We start from the raw sequence: 20,386 nt of genomic DNA on the forward strand, positions 1-20,386 counted from the left end.
TATCCATTTTTAAAACTTTTAAAAAGCCTTGAAACAAAATTTAAACAATAAAAGATATGTATCTGTATAAAATAATCTAGATTGGTAGGTACCATGCATTGCTTCTGAAATGCTTCAGCTGAACCTACTTAAGCAAGCACTCCTCAGGCTTGAGAGAACATCAGTTAAACCTATTGTGACCTCATCTGTCAAAATTATTTCTCAGTTACACAAAAACTTCCCTCTACATCAGAAATCCATTAACCACTGATCCCAAATAACAGAGCTAACATAATGGATGGCTAAATCTCTGCCTGGAATTAGGGTTGGCTTATAAGGCTGACTAAGCAAGGATCGTAAACTGAATGGAACCAAGAATAAGATAAAGTTTATAATATAGACAAAATAGGCAAAACAGTAAAGGGTGAAATAGTACTTTAAAATTACAAACAATTTATATTTTTACCTCAGAATATCTGGTTATTTTATATATGTGTTAAACTATTATTTGAAATACTATGGTATTTATTTAAAATACTACCAAATCCTGTACCATGCTTATGACTATTCTAAGAGCTGTACAAGTATGAACTAATATAAATCCCACAAAACCCATTGAGGTGGAGACTTTTACTATCCTGTTTTCCCACTTGGAGGAACTGAGACCCAGTGATTTGAGTGATTTGACTTAGTTCACACAGCTAGACAGTGGAGGGACTAAGATTTGTTCCCAGACATTCTGGCTCCAAAGACCATGCCCTTAACCCTGTCTCACTACAATCTTTCAAATCAATCATTAGTAAAATGTGTTTGGTAAAACACACAGATTAGGTTTTATCCAACATAAAGCATCAAACAGGATATTGTGTCCATGCTTTTCATAAGAATGAGCTAAAATTTTAAATCCTTGAAAATCCAAGATGCTGATATCATATGCTATAACACGACAAAGTTTGAGGAACATATGTAGTAGTAAATTTGGCAAATGAATATTCTAGCACAATTGAAATAAAAATGGTAGTTAAATATTTCCAAATGACTGCAAGTGAGCTGAGGATTTACAAGAACTACTGATTATTAAGGAGCCATTTACTGTGAACAATTTAGCATAGGCTGTTATCCAACAGGTTGAGATCTCTGGCTCTGGAGTAAGAGAGACTTCAGTTTGCTTCCCAGTACAGTCACTTATTGTAAGTCTAAAGAATTTATGTTCCATGTCTCAGCCTGTTTCCTCACATGTAATTACCAATAGTCTTTACCTCATAGATTTTCATTACTAAAAAAGTGAATGTAAAATGCATAGCTTAAGGGCTGGTACACAATTAGCACTTGGTAAATGCTAGACATTTTCTTGCTTATTAATTATAAGTTATTAAGCAATATAGGAGGCATCAGCTCATATGTGGAATAAGACTATAAATTTAATGATTAGTAATCTGTATTGGTTTGATTCTGTGTATCATTTTATGCGTGCTTGAGTTTAAAATGCTTCTGTACATTTACCCAAATCTTTTTACATGTATCCAATATATTTTAAAGTGTATTTAGTCAAATTTCACCAAAACCTGATGAAATAATGACAAATTGACAATGATACCAGTTAAGAAGTTAGCAAGCTTTAATATCAAATGTCTCTTTTTGGGAAAACAGTTTTACTATAATTTTCTAGCAGCTGAGTCTACAGATGTAATCAGGTTACTCTTAAGTCCCTGTATTAGTCAGGGTTCTCCAGAGAAATAAAACCAAAATAATGTGTATATAGATTGTAGATTTATTTTAAATAATTGGTTCATGATTGTGGGGTTTGGTAAGTCCAAATTCTGCAGGGTAGACCAGAAGGCTAGAGATCCAGGGAAGAGCTGCATTCTGAAGGCAGTCTGCTGGTAGAATTCTTTCTTGGTCTGGGAAGGTAAATCTTTAAACTGATTGGATGAGGCCCACCCATATTATGGAGGATAATTTGCTTTATGCAAAGTCCATTGACTGGAATGTTCATCTCATCCAAAAAATACCTTCACAGAAACAGCCAAAATAATGTTTGACTCGGCACTGGAACACTATGGCTCAGACAAGTTGACACATAAAGTTCATAATCACAGTTCCCTTTAGATTATATAATCTTCTAGCCATCATTTTTAGTGTCATAGTATTGAAGTGTAAAACATGTCTGGACATTCAGGGTGACTTTATTTTTCTTGCAGAGAATATTTTTGAGCCCAACTTCATTCCCCAAAGCCACTGGCCCTAAAATTTTTCCCATTAAATAGATAATCTATAATGATGTAACTGGGTAAGATTAAGTAATATTTTTAAATTATATTTACACATTCACATTTGAAATTATAGATAAATATGGAATCTCAGTGTTATTGAAATGATACTTTTTACATATATGAATTAAAGTAATTCCAAATAGTATTGTCCAGCTTTAGTGAATGAGTATGTTATTTGTTAATTATAGGGTACGTTATTTGTTAATTACAGGGTTTCAATAATGTAGTTGTTCTGTTATGACTTTTGCTTAAGTTTACATTTTTGGTGAAAGCAATGTAATTCTTTCAACAGCAATGTGTGTGTGTGTGTGTGTGTGTGTGTGTGTGTGTGTGTGTGTGTGTGTGTTTCTTGTGTGAACAGGGAGCAACAAGTAACATTTCTGCACCTCAATGGATAGCTCAGTGATTACATCTTAGGTGCATAATATGCTTTGATGCTATTATATGCGTTTATTATTTTGTACATTGCCTGGTAAATATGTAGTAGACCAGTTCAAATAGCTAAATAACTGGAACTTATAAACCTGTCATTTCAACAAAGATATTATGAATACCTATCAAATTTGTGCTAGGCAGTGTGCTGAAAGGAAGGATACAGTGGTAAATAAGAAAAAAAATGCTATCTTCCAGAAGTTTACAATCTTATAAAGTTACCAAAAATTGGTATACACTACATGCTATACTTAATATTTGCACAAGTAAATGTACTAATATTTTGCAGAAGAAAAAAATGTCTATCTCTATTAAGAGAAAAGCTTCATAGAGTTATATAACTCTTTGCAAAAGCTTAAATGATAATTCCTCCAAAATTACAAGGGGTTGGATAGGTCCAAAAAATATAGAGTAACCTGACCTTTTTAGAGTTAAATCAGTTAAATGACACTGACTAGATTGTGTGTGTATGTATGTGTGTGGGGGGGGGGGGGCGTGCGTGTAGCCTCTAGAACAAAAAAAATTCTACAAAGTTTTTTAAAAATGCTCAGCCTCTTGGGGGAATTCCCTGATGGTCCAGTGGTTAGGACATCAATCTTCTACTGCAGGGGGCACCGGTTCGATCCCTGGTCATCAGGGAACTAAGATCCCGCATGCCTTGTGGTGCGGCCAAAAAACAAAAAATAAATAAAACCAAAAAACAACAACAACAAAAATGCTCAGTCTCTATAGGTTGCTCTGTTTCTGTCTTAGTTCCCTGAGGAAGTTAAAGGAATACTGCTGTACCATATTAAACATACATTTCATTCAAAGGAATACTGCTATACCATATTAAACATTCATTTCATTCAAAGTATTAAAAGGAATACTGCTATACCATATAAAACATACATTTCATTATGTACTATCTTAATGAAAGGATAGTACATTCCTTTGTACTGTCTTCCAAAGGAAATCCCCAAATTGAGTTAATTCAGCACAAGATGAACCTAAACCTTTTGCAGCTTTGAAATGCTTCAGGATTTTTTTTTTTTTAATTTCAGAAGTGAAGAAATTCTGGATATTCTTAGACAACTTGATAGCTGAAAACAACAAACAACTGGGCTTTGAATAAAGTTTATCTACAGGTATTCAGGAGGAAAAGAACAAATGCAGAATTCATTATTATCTTTGGACATGGTAGAGCAGAGTGAGACTGCATTTAATGCTTTATTAGACATATAAAATTGATTTACAATGAGAATATATTTAAAATCTTGTGAATGATCACTAAAGTTTTATTTGGTAAATTATATATTAATACTTTCTGCTGTGGTCCATGCTAGAAATGGAAGCAGTGCCAAAACAAACTGCACTGGATTAGAAATTCAAATTGAAGCCAAAATGTCACACAGGAGAGAGACCTGGTCTAGTATACTGGTAGGTTCTGAATTGTAATTATTGTAATTATTATAATTAATTAAGTACTATGAATTATAGTTTGTTCAATATGTTTCCCTCCCTCTCTATTACATATGTGCATAGATAGATAGATAGATAGAGTGAGTGCATTTTAGGACGAAATATTCAATGCCATCTTTTTGCCAAGTCTAAGTTATCACTGAAAGCCCAAAGAAGAGTTTGATGATGAGCTTTTACACATCATATAATGGTATTTTTTAACAACCAGTTTAAAACCAGAGTTCATTTGGATTTTATTCCCATTTGTATACTCCAACAAAATTGCCTTTCTGTATGTCAATTTATGTATGTGTGTGTGTGTGTGTGTGTGTGTGTGTGTGTGTGTTTACAGAAACAAAGTCATATTGAATTAGAGTTGGTTGCATGTAATACTCATTCACAAATTTTCTGTAGCTTCTTGATTAAATGAATTAGTTTTCAGATTCAGTATTTTATTATTAGAATTTCCAACAGTTTAATTTGGTTGAGTTTATGTAACAAAGCAAGTATTTGTTGAATGGAATAAATGCACATCTACAAAATTCAAGTGATTTTGTAACTCCTATAAATATATGTTCCCACCTTTGTTTATTTTCTCATCTTTAGTAGAACTCTGATGCAACAAAACAATCTATTTTTTAAATAGTTAACTGTATGATTTTTAGCCATATTTGCTAAGGTATTACATCCTTCACTCTTTAGAATTCCAATAGGATGCTTTACTAATGAATGATCACTGAGTATTACTGTTGAATAAAACAAGAATCTAAAACTTGCTACCATAGCACATGCCATTCATAACATAATGAAGCCCAGTGATGAATATGAGAAAGCACACTGGTTTTCATTGGAGAACCTTCTGACCTCACTTGTATGCAGAGTGGTTAATTGTTAAACAGTATGCCCTGAATAAACAGTTTCTATTTCTACCGCTAATGAAGGCTTGTTTTTGAGACCAATTTAATTGGGTAGCAGAAAAAGTGAATTTGAAATTATTGTCCATCTGTTTTACATGTATACAGAAGATAAACTGTTCTTTAACATTCCACATGATTTCTTAAAGTTAATATAACTTCACATACATTCTTTTACTTTTACAGAATATTTTGAGGATATTGTAATGAGAGTTTTTCATTAAATATATAAATATTTATGAAGTTATTCTTTTATATTCTCATTCTAAAGGGTTGGGAATACAGATACAAAATTTAAATTGAAGAATAGAAGCTTAGAGCAATATACGGAGGTAAAAATAAACAATTTAAACACAAAGAAACAAATATACATATTTATACTTAAATATATTTTCAGTTGATATGAGAAGTGTGTAGATGGCACACTAGGAACAGAGAGAAAAAATAACCCAAATTGCTCGGGAAGAGGGTGAAGGACAAGCGATAAAGAAAAGGAAACTTTTGAGCTTAAACTTTCTGTGCAAGTTTTTCTGATATGCTATAGTTTGTAGAGGATATTCAGGAAAGAAGAGGGAAATTAAGTACAAAATTATAAATGCTTATATAGTGTTTATTGTGTAAATATAATGATATTAGTAGAAAGATTGATTTTATTGGAGAGTCTCCAATGACAAGTTCGTGTTGAATTATGAAGGGTCTTGTATAACATTTAAAGATATTTTGTTTTATACCTACAGGCTGTGTGGAAATATTGAAGGAGTGACACACAAAAATATATATTCATATTAATCTATGAACATATTAGTCACACACATATATATACACACACATTTGTTTTTTTGAGATATATTTGATATGCACTCTTACATAAGTTACAGGTTTATAACATAGTGATTCACAATTTGTAAAGGTTATACTTCATTTATAATTATTATAAAATATTGGCTATATTCCCTGTGTTATACAGTATATCCTTGTAGCTTATTTTATTTATTTTAAACATAATAGTATAAATTCTTAATAATATGATAAATACAGTAGCGGTGTGGATAATGAAATAAGCTGGCTGTGTTGAGTTGTTAAAATGCAGTTGAGCAAACGTGGCAAAGTCCTGATTTAGAACAGTGATAGTAGGGATAGAGAATTGGACAGAATTTGAAAACTACTTAGTTGGGACATCTATCAATACTTGGTTATTGAACAAGAGGGAAAAGGAGAGAAATATGAAGAAAAATTCTGATCTGTTGTTGGGATGCATGTCAATCTCTCTTCTCTACTCCCTTATTTACTTTCATGTCATTTTCAACTATATAAAGTTAGTTAAGAAGCAAGGTATATATTTTTGATGATTTATTCATTAAATAAATTTTATAGAACATAAGAAAATGCTCTATTAGCATATATATTTACTCTTTGTAAAACCAAACTCATTGATTTGCGAGAACTGCACCAGAAACATTATACCCACATTTGTTTATCACTCTCCTTGACACGATATGTAAATGATAATTCTGTATGAAAGTGATTTTTAAATTAGACTCAGCCTGTTTTTCTTTTCTTTTCATTGATAAATACTATTTCAAAATTATATAATGGAAATAGTATAATTTAAAACAGTATCAGTGTTTAATAGTTATATATTCTTAAATAACACAGCTTAAAACCACTTTTCCCTTACCACAATAAATAACATAATAAAGTAAGTCATGGCTGTATTGATTTGAGGTAACCAATATCACACTCATTAAATACTCACATCATAAAATATACAGAATGAAATTTCTTTCAGAAGATAGGACTAGAGCTTAAAATAAATATTTCAGAGATAAATATTTGTGAATAAACTAAATATGATTTAGAATTGAAAGTATAGGCTAGATAATACCGAATTTATTTCCATTTACCTAAAAAGGAGTTAAGGAAGAAATTTTCCCTAGGCCCTTTAAATGTGATAAAAAATTATTTTCTTGGTGAAATTTGCTCATATAATTATTTGAGAATATGAATAAAGCACCTCTGGAGGACAGTCAAGTAACACAATTAAAAATCTATTGATGTGACTGCCTGGAGAGGGTATGGAGAAAAGGGAACCCTCTTGCACCATTGGTGGGAATGTAAATTGATACAGTCACTATAGAGAACAGTGTGGAGGTTCCTTAAAAAACTACAAATAGAACTACCATATGACCCAGCACTCCCACTACTGGGCATATACCCTGAGAAAACCATAATTCAAAAAGAGTCATGCACCAAAATGTTCATTGTAGCTCTATTTACAATAGCCAGGACATGGAAGCAACCTAAGGGTCCATCAACAGATGAATGGATAAAGAAGATGTGGCACATATATACAATGGAATATTACTCAGCCATAAAAAGAAACAAAATTGAGTTATTTGTAGTGAGGTGGATGGACCTAGAGTCTGTCATACAGAGTGAAGTAAGTCAGAAAGAGAAAAACAAATACCGTATGCTAACACATATATATGGAATCTAAGAAAGAAAAAAAAAAAGGTCATGACGAACCTAGGGGTAAGACGGGAATAAAGACATAGACCTACTAGAGAATGGACTTAAGGATATGGGTAGGGGGAAGGGTAAGCTGTGACAAAGTGAGAGAGTGGCATGGACATATATACACTACCGAGCGTAAAATAGATAGTTAGTGGGAAGCAGCTGCATAGCACAGGGAGATCAGCTTGGTGGTTTGTGACCACCTAGAGGATGGGATAGAGAGGGTGGGAGGGAGGGAGATGCAAGAGGGAAGAGATATGGGAACATATGTATATGTATAATTGATTCACTTTGTTATAAAGCAGAAACTAACACACCATTGTAAAGCAATTATACTCCAATAAAGATATTAAAAAAAAAGAGAAATACAGTTAGCTCCCTCATATCTCTCCCCACGTGTACACAATTCCTCATGTATTTTTTGATATAATTGTATCATAATTTCATGCTACTTCAGTATTACATGATAACATTGTAAAGGACACATAGTTAATACTTATAGATGTAAATCTATCATATTATGATTTTATTCCCTTATGTATACAGTTTGTGTTTTCTCTAAATTAATAATAGTCTCATTTGCTCTTTGCTTAATTTTCTGTGTATATACAATAAAATATACCTTATCTTTCCACCAGAAGTATAACTCTCCACTTAGTACTTCCATCTAGTTTAGCAATTTTGTCTATTTCTTGGAGAAAGTACTATTCAAGTCCTCCTACTGTTTCTTTGTAGAATCTATTGGTGTTTTGCATGGATAATCTAATTAATATTCATTTTGTGGTACATTAATATTATTTAATTAACTATAATTTTGCCTTTTTTCTTTTCCCTGAATTTTATTTCTTTTTTATGTGTGTCTGCTTGCTCTGGTATCTGTTTCATGTTAAAGGTTTTCTGCCAATGTCTGGTGAGACTGGGTTCTTCCTTCATATTAAAGACTAAGACCGTATCTTAGCTAATTGGATGTTCTATTTGGGTTAACAGAGTTTGTTGATTTTTAATTCTATTGTGATCTTTCCAGATCCTTACATAAAAGGACACCTCAAAGAACAGTATTTCTGCACTTTTTTTTTTTCTCTTAGAAAGCTAATTATTACCAGAAAGCAATTCTTCGGTCTCTTGCATGAGATTTTAAGCCTGGCTACCATGTTCTCACAGTGGGAGAAAGGGTCTTGGGAGGAAGTCTCACCTGTATTCTGAACATAAACTTTATAATTATTTCCATGTTTAAAGCATAGCATCTTTAATCTCCACTGTGTCTTAGGATCCCTTCTAAGTTTTTCTGTTTCAGTGTCTCCAAAGAGGAAATTTAGTTTACTCTTCAAGGGGGCGAAGGGGAGTTTACCAGTTGAAAAGGATGGTAAAGAGTATCATGAGTCTATTTTCTGTTTTTACAGATTTCATATGATTTCTCCGGCTGTCAGCTTCACAGACACCCCAAAATTTCAGAGGTACTTAGTTACTTGGCTCATCAAATTCCTGAGCCATTCTGAGAATTTCAGTGTTATTCTTTTTTTTTTGCATAATATTATTTATTTATTTGTTTATTTATTAGCCCTATACTTTCCTGTTTCCAAAGCTTGTTGTTGTTTTCTTTTTCTCATTTTCTTAGTATTTGAGTTTATTTATTTTTTAAACCTACTCATTTAGTGTAAGTTTGTTTTTAAAAAAGCAGCTGTAAACTGGTATGTTCATTCCAGAATGCTTAACTGATGCCCTTATACATACTCTTAGAGTGTTTTACTGATTTTTTAAAACAATAATCATCTACCTTATTCTAAGATCTTAACACAATAAATGGGGATTTTTATGGAATAAAAGATACTTCTTGCCATAAAGAACAGTTATTAATTCATTTGGAGGTCTAACATCAATTGCATTTCCATATCTTCCAAAAATCAAGTGAATTATAAGGTAAGAGGTATTAAATCATTTAATAATTAATTCATTTGTGACCATTTTATCACCTATTTAGCAAACAATAAAGAAACGCTATAGATATATTAGTGTACAAGACATCTCATCCCTTATTTCCTAGAGCATATACTTTACTGTGATAGGCAGTCAAATAAATTATTAAGTATGTTATAAATTTTTAAAAACATAAAATGCAGCATGTTATGAATCCATATACTCTGGTTACTCAATCAGTTTTAAAAGTCATTAAATTCTTAATTGTAATGTAACTTTTAAGCAGATACTGAAATGACAAATTAGAGTTAGCCAAAACAGAAATATAGAAGACTAAGACAGTAAGTAAAGCATGCTGAGTCCAGAAAAAACATACCATATTTTCTCATAAGGAATATCTGAAAGACTGTATCATGGAATACAAATGTGTGACAAGGGTGAAAACACACTGGGAAGGTACACGGCATGGGATGGTAGCCATGTCATTGGTTATTTTAAAAATTATAATTTTAAAGTAATGAGAAGCTCTTTTACTGTAATATGCACAAGGGTGATAAAAATACATTTTTGCTCAGTAAATATTGATGGTGTGTAGCTAGAAGTGTGAATTCATTGGTGGAAGCCAGTAAAAAAACAGCAATTATAGTGTCCAGACCACAGAATTTGGTGATTTGGGCCAAAACAGTGGAATAAAGAAAACTAGATGAGAACTGTAGATTATTAAAGAGAATCTCCAAGGACTTGTGTTTATTGGATGTGGGGGATGAAGAATAAAGCATCATCATGGATAACTCAGTGTTCTAGTTGGTTCAGGGATGAAGGCAAAGATGATACAAAGAAGGAGCTGCTGGACGATCAGGAGAGTGTAAGGACTGTGCCACCCCGGGGACAGTTTGATCTGAGATGGAGTAAGAGGTCTGCTGCTAAGTCAAATTAGAAAAGCCCTGACAATGTCCACTTGACTTGCTAAGAGCCAGTGACCCCAGTTTTACCCCAGTTTTATGCAATCACGTGACTGACTGTGAGCTCATTTTCTGTCTCCCACATTTTCTCTCTCCCCTGTGTTTTTTTTTTTTTTTTTTTTTTGCGGTACACGGGCCTCTCACCGCGGTGGCCCCTCGTGTTGTGGAGCACAGGCTCTGGACGCGCAGGCTCTGCGGCCATGGCTCATGGACCCAGCCGCTCTGCAGCATGTGGGATCTTCCCGGACCGGGGCATGAACCCGTGTCCCCTACATCGGCAGGCGTACTCTCAACCACTGCACCACCAGGGAAGCCCTCCCCCGTGTTTTATATCAACAAATAAACATACAATATATATAAATTAGGAAAATTTAATAAGATTGGAAAGAGGTCAGTGCTTGACTACTATCATCTCCATGAATATTAGGCAAATGTGGAAGATATTAATATTATTTTGGCTTATTTGTGCCTTAATGAGAGGCCTAGCTAGTTATTTTCTAATGACCCATTTTTATTAACTGATCAGCCCTGATGAGAATCTTAAAATGCTATGGTTTTAGTTCGAATGCTAATGTTCCTTTCAGACATTTGAAACACTATTTAAATTATCATTCCTATTTGTTCAGAATTACAACAAATAATCAACTCATTCCTGAGCATGAGGGAGCTCTGATTTGTTTTTTTGTTTTTTTTTTTTTTTTTTTTTTTGCTCCTAAGTAACAAACAACAACAAAACCTATTGAGACATCACTTCAAAATATGAAAATCTAGAAATGCAATATGAGATTTAGTTAATGTTTGTAACAATGAAATGGGAAATCACTAGTCAAGCCAATAATGGATACAGATACATTAAAAACATAGACATCTGTAACATCAGGTTCTGCAAAAGTGATTCTGTCCTTAATCAGCCACCCCTTGCCTCAAAATCCAAAAGGGACATTTGTGAACAGATGATGAAACATGACCACATTGTATCTTGTTATTTTACTCCAAAATTCAGTATAGAACGTGGCTGGCCTATAATTTTGCTTGGAGACACTTCATGTCACGCAGGCAATATTAACCTCAGTAGGCAGGTTTGCCTTTATCTGTTTCAGGCCCACAAGCTTAAAATGTGGACCAAATACCATCATTGTAAAGAAAACAAATCCTAAATATATCTAACAGACAAAAAAAGCTTAGTAAAATGTGAGTGTAAACCACTAGCTTTCAAAAGTCAACCTCAATGAAAAATTCATTTCAGAAAAAGAATACCTAGTCAAGGCAAGGAGAAATACCCAGATCCTTGCCCATCACTGATTCTGAGTAATAAAAAAGAAGATACATAAAATAGGAAACTTAACTGTAAGCCGCAACTTATCTTGACTCGTTGATTGATTACTGATTTGTCTGATTTTTTTCTCTTTTTCTTCTTTTGTATCCTTAATGGATTATCATCTGAGCCTGTTGTCTTCCAGAACTGTGGCTAATTTCTAGGAGCTGGCATGGGGTGGGAAGAATTACTGAGTGTCAGAGAACTGTACACTATTTGGAGACATCTCCATGTCAGAATCACTGTTTTTATTTGATTTAGGACTTTTAAGAATCAATTTGGATGTGCTCCCAAAAGTCTATCAATGAATAACTTAATCATAAGGCTTATTTTAGCCAAGACAGGCAGCTCTCCTAAAGAATTACATAGTGCAGGTCAGGTTAAAAAAAAAAAAAAAAAAAGAGCCAATTTCTTTTCCCTACAGAGAAAAGAAAGTCCTACAAAATGTTTCTCGCATTCCTTATACAGGTAGATGTAGCCTAAAAGTCTCCATTCTTGGTCTAAATATTCTGCTTTAATAATAAATTTCCTTCCTCATTTTCATGTTGTATTACTCCAGAACTGTCTCTCATTGTGTCTTTGTTTTTCAAAGTACCGAAGAATTAAATGTAACTGTTTCCTCACCTGTCCTCAACAAACTTCTTTAAAGAGTTGTTTTAAGTAGTCTCATTTTTTTTCAAACTCATTCTCTTCTCAAGCTACTGTACTTTGAGTTTCATCTTTCCCTGTCACCAACATTATTTCTTGATCACCAGTTGCTTCCATGTTGACAAGTCCCTGTCGCCTCCTTTCTGATACAATATTAGTCAATTTCCCACCACTGTTTATGCAGGAGATAGCTTATTGATCTTGAAATATTTTATTATACTTGTTTCCAAGACACCAAAATTCTACCTTCCCTTGCCTTCCTTTTCATGTTTTTTTAAATTTATAAACACATTAAGCACTACTTTGCCACGACAGCTAAGCATACTTTACAACTCTTAACACTATTCTATATGGAATATAATACCCTTACAATATAATATAAACCCTTATTATAATATATATCAATATTACCCTTAGGTAATTATGTATATTATATAATACCTTATGTAATACCTATATATTACCTTATATATATATAATACCTAATGTAATATAATACCTTGTCTGAATCAACATGTGTTAAAATACAAATTTAATATATTTGAGAATATAGGAATTTGAAATCAGAAGGAAAGAAGCTAAGGTAGAATCATGAACACTGAGCTCAGTAGATACTTTATATTTGTCTTCTACCTTTACAAAATTAGAACCTGCTATTAATCTTAAGTAAATTGTTAAAGTAATATAGTTTTGCCCTGATACCATTAGCCATAACACCATAAGGTAACTGCTACTATTTAGCCTCAATTTTCCAGTTTCAAGGTAACACTGATGTTAACTTAGTTTTTTTGTTTTTTTTGTTTGTTTTGTTTTTTTTGCGGTACGCGGGCCTCTCACTGTTGTGGCCTCTCCCGTTGCGGAGCACAGGCTCCAGACACACAGGCTCAGCGGCCGTGACTCACGGGCCCAGCCGCTCCACAGCATGTGGGATCTTCCCGGACTGGGACATGAACCCGTGTCCCCTGCATCAGCAGGCGGACTCTCAACCACTGCATCACCAGGGAAGCCCCAATTAACTTAATTTTCTACTAAGTTTATAATGAAGTTGTAGGGATCTAGAATTCTCATTTACATTATTTGAGGGTGGTTGTTGTTTTTTTAAGTTTGAGTTATATTCATATCTGAATATCTAACTTAAAGTAGTAAAAACAGAAAATATTGATTTAAAACCTTAATCCTGTTGCTTAGTGCGTGTAATAAAAGGTAATGTAAAAAGATACTGTTTATAAACAACATTTGAATATTTTTGTTATATTCCTTTCCAAAATGAACTTTAAAGTCAGTAGTTTAAGAACCATGAATATCCTTGCTAGAAGGCTTTTTTTCCCTCAGAGTTTCCTTTTAGGGTTACTTTGGTGTTTCGGATCTCCAGTGATAAATGTAGTCACTCATTTCCAAATGCTGTAAAGATGATTTCCCCAGTAATGGTATTTGGCTAAATTGGTCCAGCATCTTAGTTGTAGATCATAGTCGGCAAGGTTCTTATGAACAGTCTTATTATCCAGTACCTTATCTGTTGGCAGGCAGATATGAAATATTGTATTTGGCTCATGTGTATATAGTCCTACAGAAAAAGACCCACTCTCTGAAGATTTGAGTAGCATGGTCACAAAATGTAGAGAATAAAGCATGATAAGACTTACAATCTCCAAACTAAATTAATCTTTATATCCAGAAAGAGCCTGTGTTTTCATATTTACACTTCATGCCTTAAACATTTGTATTGTGGCACCTTGGAAAGCTGTAGGGGATAAGAGGGTTGGTGGAAGTCATGCCTATGAACCTGAGTTAGCAATTAAGTTCTTACAGTTGATCAAAAACTTTAGCAATGTAAAGGTGTTGACCTCTTTCACCAACACAGTAGACTAAGTCTGTAATCCATGTTTCTCTTTACTTATGTTGATAGAAAATATGTCTTGTTCTTAAATTTTATCTTTCACTCTCATCTCTTCCAGCCAGAAAAATCTACTTAACCTTCATCACTGAATGCTAGCACCTCCCTCCTGTGTCCCAAGCTTGTTCCAGATGCTTTCTTTTTCTTATAGCCATTTTCTTTTATTAAAGGCAGAGAGAATTCAATACCTTCATTTTCTCATAGCTCTTCTTACACCTCTAGGTGTAGGAGATATGAGAGTCATCATTATGTCATTTCCTATTAATCCTGCTGTGCAAAATGGGATAGTAGACTGATAGGTACAAGCATAGACACGGGCAAAGTTCATCTCCAGCAGATTATATAGAGATGTAAAGCATACAGACCATTCACCAATTTAAATGTGTTGCAAGTTTTCATCATTTGACTAAGGTCTTTTCTCTCCAGCCATTTTTCTATCAACTTCAACACAAGGAAACAGTGGTAGCCAAGGCAAGGTGGCATTGGAGGGTATACCTGATAGGTAAGGCTCTGCTTAAGGCCCAGTGGAGCTCTGTGGGATTTTGGGATTCTGTTTACGTTGAGACAAACTATTGGGTTAGCCAAAAAGTTCATTCGGGTTTTTCCATTAAGATGGTACGGAAAAACCCAAATGAACTTTTTGGCCAACCCAATAACTCTGTTGCCCTACAAAGCTGGACAAGACCTCAGACTACTTCCTATGCTTTCAAATGATCTTCCTAGGAAAAGAGTTGAGAAGGAGTGAAAAGGAGTCAAGTTTTAATACTTCAATTCACAGGTAACTCAGTACTTGAAGATGGGATATCAGATTTGCAGAAGGATGTCTGTGGAGTCTGGAGCAATTCAGTAACTGTTTAATCTTCTGAGATCTATTTGTAAATATTGGGAAAAGGGAGGGCTCAATCCTGTTTCCCCCTATTTTTTGCTATCTATTTTCTTTCCAAAGGTCCTTCTCTATGGCTCACGTTATATTCCAAGGACTTCACATTTATATATCAAACTCTGTAAAACTTGTATATCCTATCCTCTACTTGACATAGTTAAATGAGAAATTTTATTTTCACAGATCTCTTTTGGCAAATGTTCATTTTGGGTAGCTGTACCCACACTCAGCCAATTATCATATCTAAAAATAAAGCCATTTTGAGACATTATTTCCTTTCCCTCACCAGCCTATAATGTCTTTAATTTCTATTCTAATTAGAAAACATGTCCTGATTATGTGTGTTTACCTCTCTATCCTTCTTTGCACTTAAGTCTAAGACTAAGTCACTTACGGATTGCTGTAATAGTCACCTAACATGGTTCTCTCCTTTTACTCTTTATTCTTTATAGTCAGTGGTCCACCCAGTGGATAAAGAAATCTTAAAAATACATATAAGATCAATGTGACATCAAAGCCAAAAGAAGAATCTTCTGGTATAGAGGAAATTAAAAATTGCATCAAATGATGCTGACTAGCTGATAAAGATGTTTACAGACTAGCAAACACAAAATTCAGCAATATAAATGTCATTAGTGATATGGACAAAAGCAGTTTGAGTGAAATGGTGTGGAGTGAAGTGGGATAAGAAGAGAAAGGAGGTGATAAACCAGAGATTTGGGTGAAAGAAATAAGGAAATGGATAAATAGCTGGAGAGAAATGTGAAGAAAGAGAGATGTTTGGCATGAGAGCATACATGCATGCACATGTGGTTGTGATAGATTTCATTGTAAAAGACATCCATGCATGTCTGTATAATGGTGGAAGAAAATCCAGAAAAGGGAGAAACTTGAGATGCAGAAGAGAGAAATGGGATGAGGAATCTGAGATTTGAATTCATGGTAGACAAAGCAGCTAAATCTAGAGGATAGAATCATGGAGAGGAGGAAACATTGATGAAATTAATCTCAAACTGTGCCAGCTCTCCTTCCTTCAAATATTTGCTTACCTGTAAATTACTTGTATGCTAGATGAAGAATTACCAAGAATTACAGCAGAAAGAAGTAGCAGGGAGGCTAAAGGCTTAGCAAAATTAGCTACATGTAGGGCTTCCCTGGTGGCGCAGTGGTTGAGAGTCCGCCTGCCGATTCAGGGGACACGGGTTCGTGCCCCGGCCCGGGAAGATCCCACATGCCGCGGAGCGGCTGGGCCCGTGACCCATGGTCGCTGAGCCTGCACGTACGGAGACTGTGCTCCGCAACGGGAGAGGCCACAACAGTGAGAGGCCCGCGTACCGCAAATAAAAAAAAAAAAAAAAAAAAAAGCTACATGTAAAACACTGATGGATCTCACAGATAGAACCTGGAATGAAAAAAAGTAAGAAATGCCACATCAGGCATAACTAATCACCAGTGATAGAAATAAAAATAGTCATCTTTGGGCTTCCCTGGTGGCGCAATGGTTGAGAATCTGCCTGCCAATGCAGGGGACACGGGTTCGAGCTCTGGTCTGGGAGGATTCCACATGCCGCGGAGCAACTGGGCCCATGAGCCACAATTACTGAGCCTGCGCGTCTGGAGCCTGTGCTCCCCAACAAGAGAGGCCGCGATGAGAGGCCTGCACACCGCAATGAAGAGTGGCCCCCACTTGCCACAGCTAGAGAAAGACCTCGCACAGAAACGAAGACCCAACACAGCCATAAATTAATTAATTAATTAATTAAAAGGCAAACCTTTAAAAAAAAGTAGTCATCTTTATCAGGGGAATTGATAGTACTGTAGAGGGATCACAAGATAAGATTCTGAAGTGCTTAAAATGTTATATATTTTGATGCGGGGGGACTTACATGGGTATATATCAAACATCGAACCATACACTTAAGATTTTTATTACTTTCTGCAGGTATGCCACGTAGCAATTGAAAAAAAAATTGCAGATTTTATAATCTCCTTGGATTAGTCAGACTACGATCATTATTTGAATTAAATGTAGCTAGATAAACTGGTTTATTCCTCCTTTCGTCACACACAAACAAGCCATTAAATCCTGAGCCCCACGAGAGAAGAGATTTTTCTGCTTTGTTCCTTGACATATTCCAGCTGTTCAGCAGTAAGATTTAACAGCTGTTATCAAATGATGAGTGTTTCCATGACTCAGTATTTTGGGCAAACAATTCTTCCTGTTAACTCCCACCCCATTTTACTCTACATAGTGTGAATATGAATAAGCCTGAAGATGTTTAAAAAAGAAATTTTCTCAAGAGTTCAAATTTATCCATTTATTAAGTCTCTGAATTTGGAGACACACATGAAACAGAAATCCCAGCAGATACCTTAATTCTGGTTATATAACTGGCATATTATCAACTCATTTGGTAAACTGCCATCCAATATCAAAATTAGTATTTTTCATCATTTGGGGTAATTTGTCTATCATTGTAATATTAATATGTTTGCATGATCTTTGAACATCTAGTGTTATAAACTTTATTTTCAGGAAGTGTATAATTTGCATAAAATTTAAGGCTGGAGATATTCAAGTTTGGGGCTATAAAAGATGGAGAATGAAAGCAAGAAGGAATTCTCAAAACTTCCCTAACTCCAACAGTCCCACATAAAGCAGGAGCTCCAGACACAATACATAGATCTATGAAAATGACTGGGGACAAGTCCAGGGCTCTTTTATACATCTCTTAAATCTTCCCTGAAATAGAGGGAGTTGCCCAGCAGTGTGAACCCTGAAACACCCACCAGTGTGACAGTTCCATTTTTACTTCTCCCAATAATGAGCTATGGAAAGAATATATAATAGGAATATAGAAGTCTATACGTGGATGGGACCAAATTGCACATAAGTGAAAAAAAAAATCAGTAATCTTCCATCTGAGCTGTACAGATGCTACCATTTCTTGCCAAATCATGAGCATTTAATTTTCTCCAGTAACAAATCAGTGATTGGATGCAACATTATAGAGAAAATGAGGCAAATCTCATGTGATTTCCAGTAATTCATTTTCAACTCAGAAACTTTTGTTTATACACTTATCCCATGTAGATGTGTCTCTGAGATGCTCTTAACACAAGTGTTATTTTACTTCTCGTTTGAAAGTTTTCCTCCATCTTTTGATAGTAATAGTAGGTACCCTCTCAAACTCATATTCAAAATTAATATAAGTTTAGACATAAGGGATACTGACCCTAAAACTTGAAATCTTCATCTGTCTTGTGTTCCTCTTTCTGGGTTTCCTTACCTGCAATATCCAGTTGATATTTTTTTATCTAGAATAGCAGGTGTATTATGTGTTCCTGTAATCTGCAGTGAGATTTAACTTAAAAGACCTATAAGCCTTCTTAGAGTGTCATTTGGTAAGTGTTTGAAGATGGAGGAATTATAAATTATACTTGCATTTGACCTATTCTGTGTCCTAGATTTCCTAACTTAATTATTTCACTTCACTACAGGTCACCAAACCGTCTTACGTAACGGTAGTATTAATCATGTTGCCAAATCTACAGTTAAGGTACCTTGCTTTCCTATGACTCTAATTTTCTTTAATTCAACATGTCTGGGACAGGGGATGTTTTTGGGTATCTCAGTCTTAAACTTTATTTATGCATTTTTCCCTCACTGTCTCTTTGTATGCCTTAAGAGAAATGTGACTATCATTTTCAAAGTTTCCTTGGAGAGCTTGGGAGATAGTAAGACTTTTGTCTCCCAGACACGTTCAATTAGTCTCACAAGTATAACAGTCTCTCCTGTAGAACATTTTCAAGACACATTATAGGTGTGCCATTCCTGTTCCCATCTGCACCTCTGCCTCACAACCAGATAACAATCAGACTCACATAATTAAATCAATTTTTGATTTGTTTCATTCTACAATGGTTTTGTTCTTGCAGAATTCCTCTTATATATTGGTTTTAATTTTTGCTTTAAAACATCATATTTAAAATTTGAATTTTTAAAATTTGTATATATGTATAGCTTAGTTTGGGCTTACATACTTAAAATTCTAAGATGATATGCCATTTTTATTAAACGTTTCTTATTTTTACTATTTCCTATTTTCCATTGTTTTTCTTTTCACTTTATTTTATTATTTTTTTTTACATCTTTATTGGAGTATAATTGCTTTACAATGGTGTGTTAGTTTCTGCTTTATAACAAAGTGAATCAGCTCTACATATACATATATCCCCATATCTTCTCCCTCTTGCATCTCTCTCAAACCCTCCCTTTCCCAACCCTCTAGGTGGTCGCGAAGCACAGAACTGATCTCCCTGTGCTATGTGGCTGCTTCCCACTAGCTATCTATTTTACATTTGGTAGTATATATGTCCATGCCACTCTCTCACTTCGTCCCAGCTTACCCTTCTGCCTCCCCATGTCCATTATCTACGTCTACATCTTTATTCCTGTCCTGCCCCTAGGTTCTTCAGAACTTTTTTTTTTTTTTTTTTTTTTTTTAGATTCCATATATATGTGTTAGCATATGGTATTTGTTTTTCTCTTTCTGACTTACTTCACTCTGTATGACAATCTCCAGGTCCATTGACCTCACTACAGATAATTCAATTTTGTTTCTTTTTATGGCTGAGTAATATTCCATTGTATATATGTCACATCTTCTTTATCCATTCATCTGTTGATGGACCCTTAGGTTGCTTTCATGTCCTGGCCATTGTAAATAGAGCTGCAATGAACATTGTAGTACATCACTCTTTCTGAATTATGGTTTTCTCAGGGTATATGCCCAGTAGTGGGATTGCTGGGTAGTATGGTAGCTCTATTTTCAGTTTTTTGAGGAACCTCCATACTATTCTCCATAGTGGCTGTATCAATTTCCATTCCCACCAACAGTGTGAGAGTGTTTCCTTGTCTCCACACCCTCTCCAGCATTTATTGTTTCCAGATTTTTTGATGATGGCCATTCTGAGTGGTGTGAGATGATATCTCATTGTAGTTTTGATTTGCATTTCTCTAATGATTAGTGATGTTGAGCATTCTTTCATGTGTTTGTTGCCAATCTGTATATCTTCTTTGGAGAAATGTCTGTTTAGGTCTTCTGCCCATTTATGGATTGGGTAGTTTGTTTTTTTTGTTATTGAGCTGCATAGGCTGCTTATAAATTTTGGAGATTAATCCTTTGTCAGTGGCTTCATTTGCAAATATTTTCTC

At 34.6% G+C, this 20,386-nt stretch overlaps 1 pseudogene; it reads right to left on the bottom strand.

Moving 5' to 3' along the window:
• Positions 1 to 13,738: 13,738 nt before the first annotated feature.
• LOC132424351 (protein downstream neighbor of Son pseudogene) lies at positions 13,739 to 19,594 on the bottom strand (annotated as a pseudogene).
• Positions 19,595 to 20,386: the final 792 nt, after the last annotated feature.

The sequence above is a fragment of the Delphinus delphis genome, chromosome 4 (genome assembly GCF_949987515.2).
Source record: "Delphinus delphis chromosome 4, mDelDel1.2, whole genome shotgun sequence".
Taxonomy (NCBI): Eukaryota; Metazoa; Chordata; class Mammalia; order Artiodactyla; family Delphinidae; genus Delphinus; species Delphinus delphis.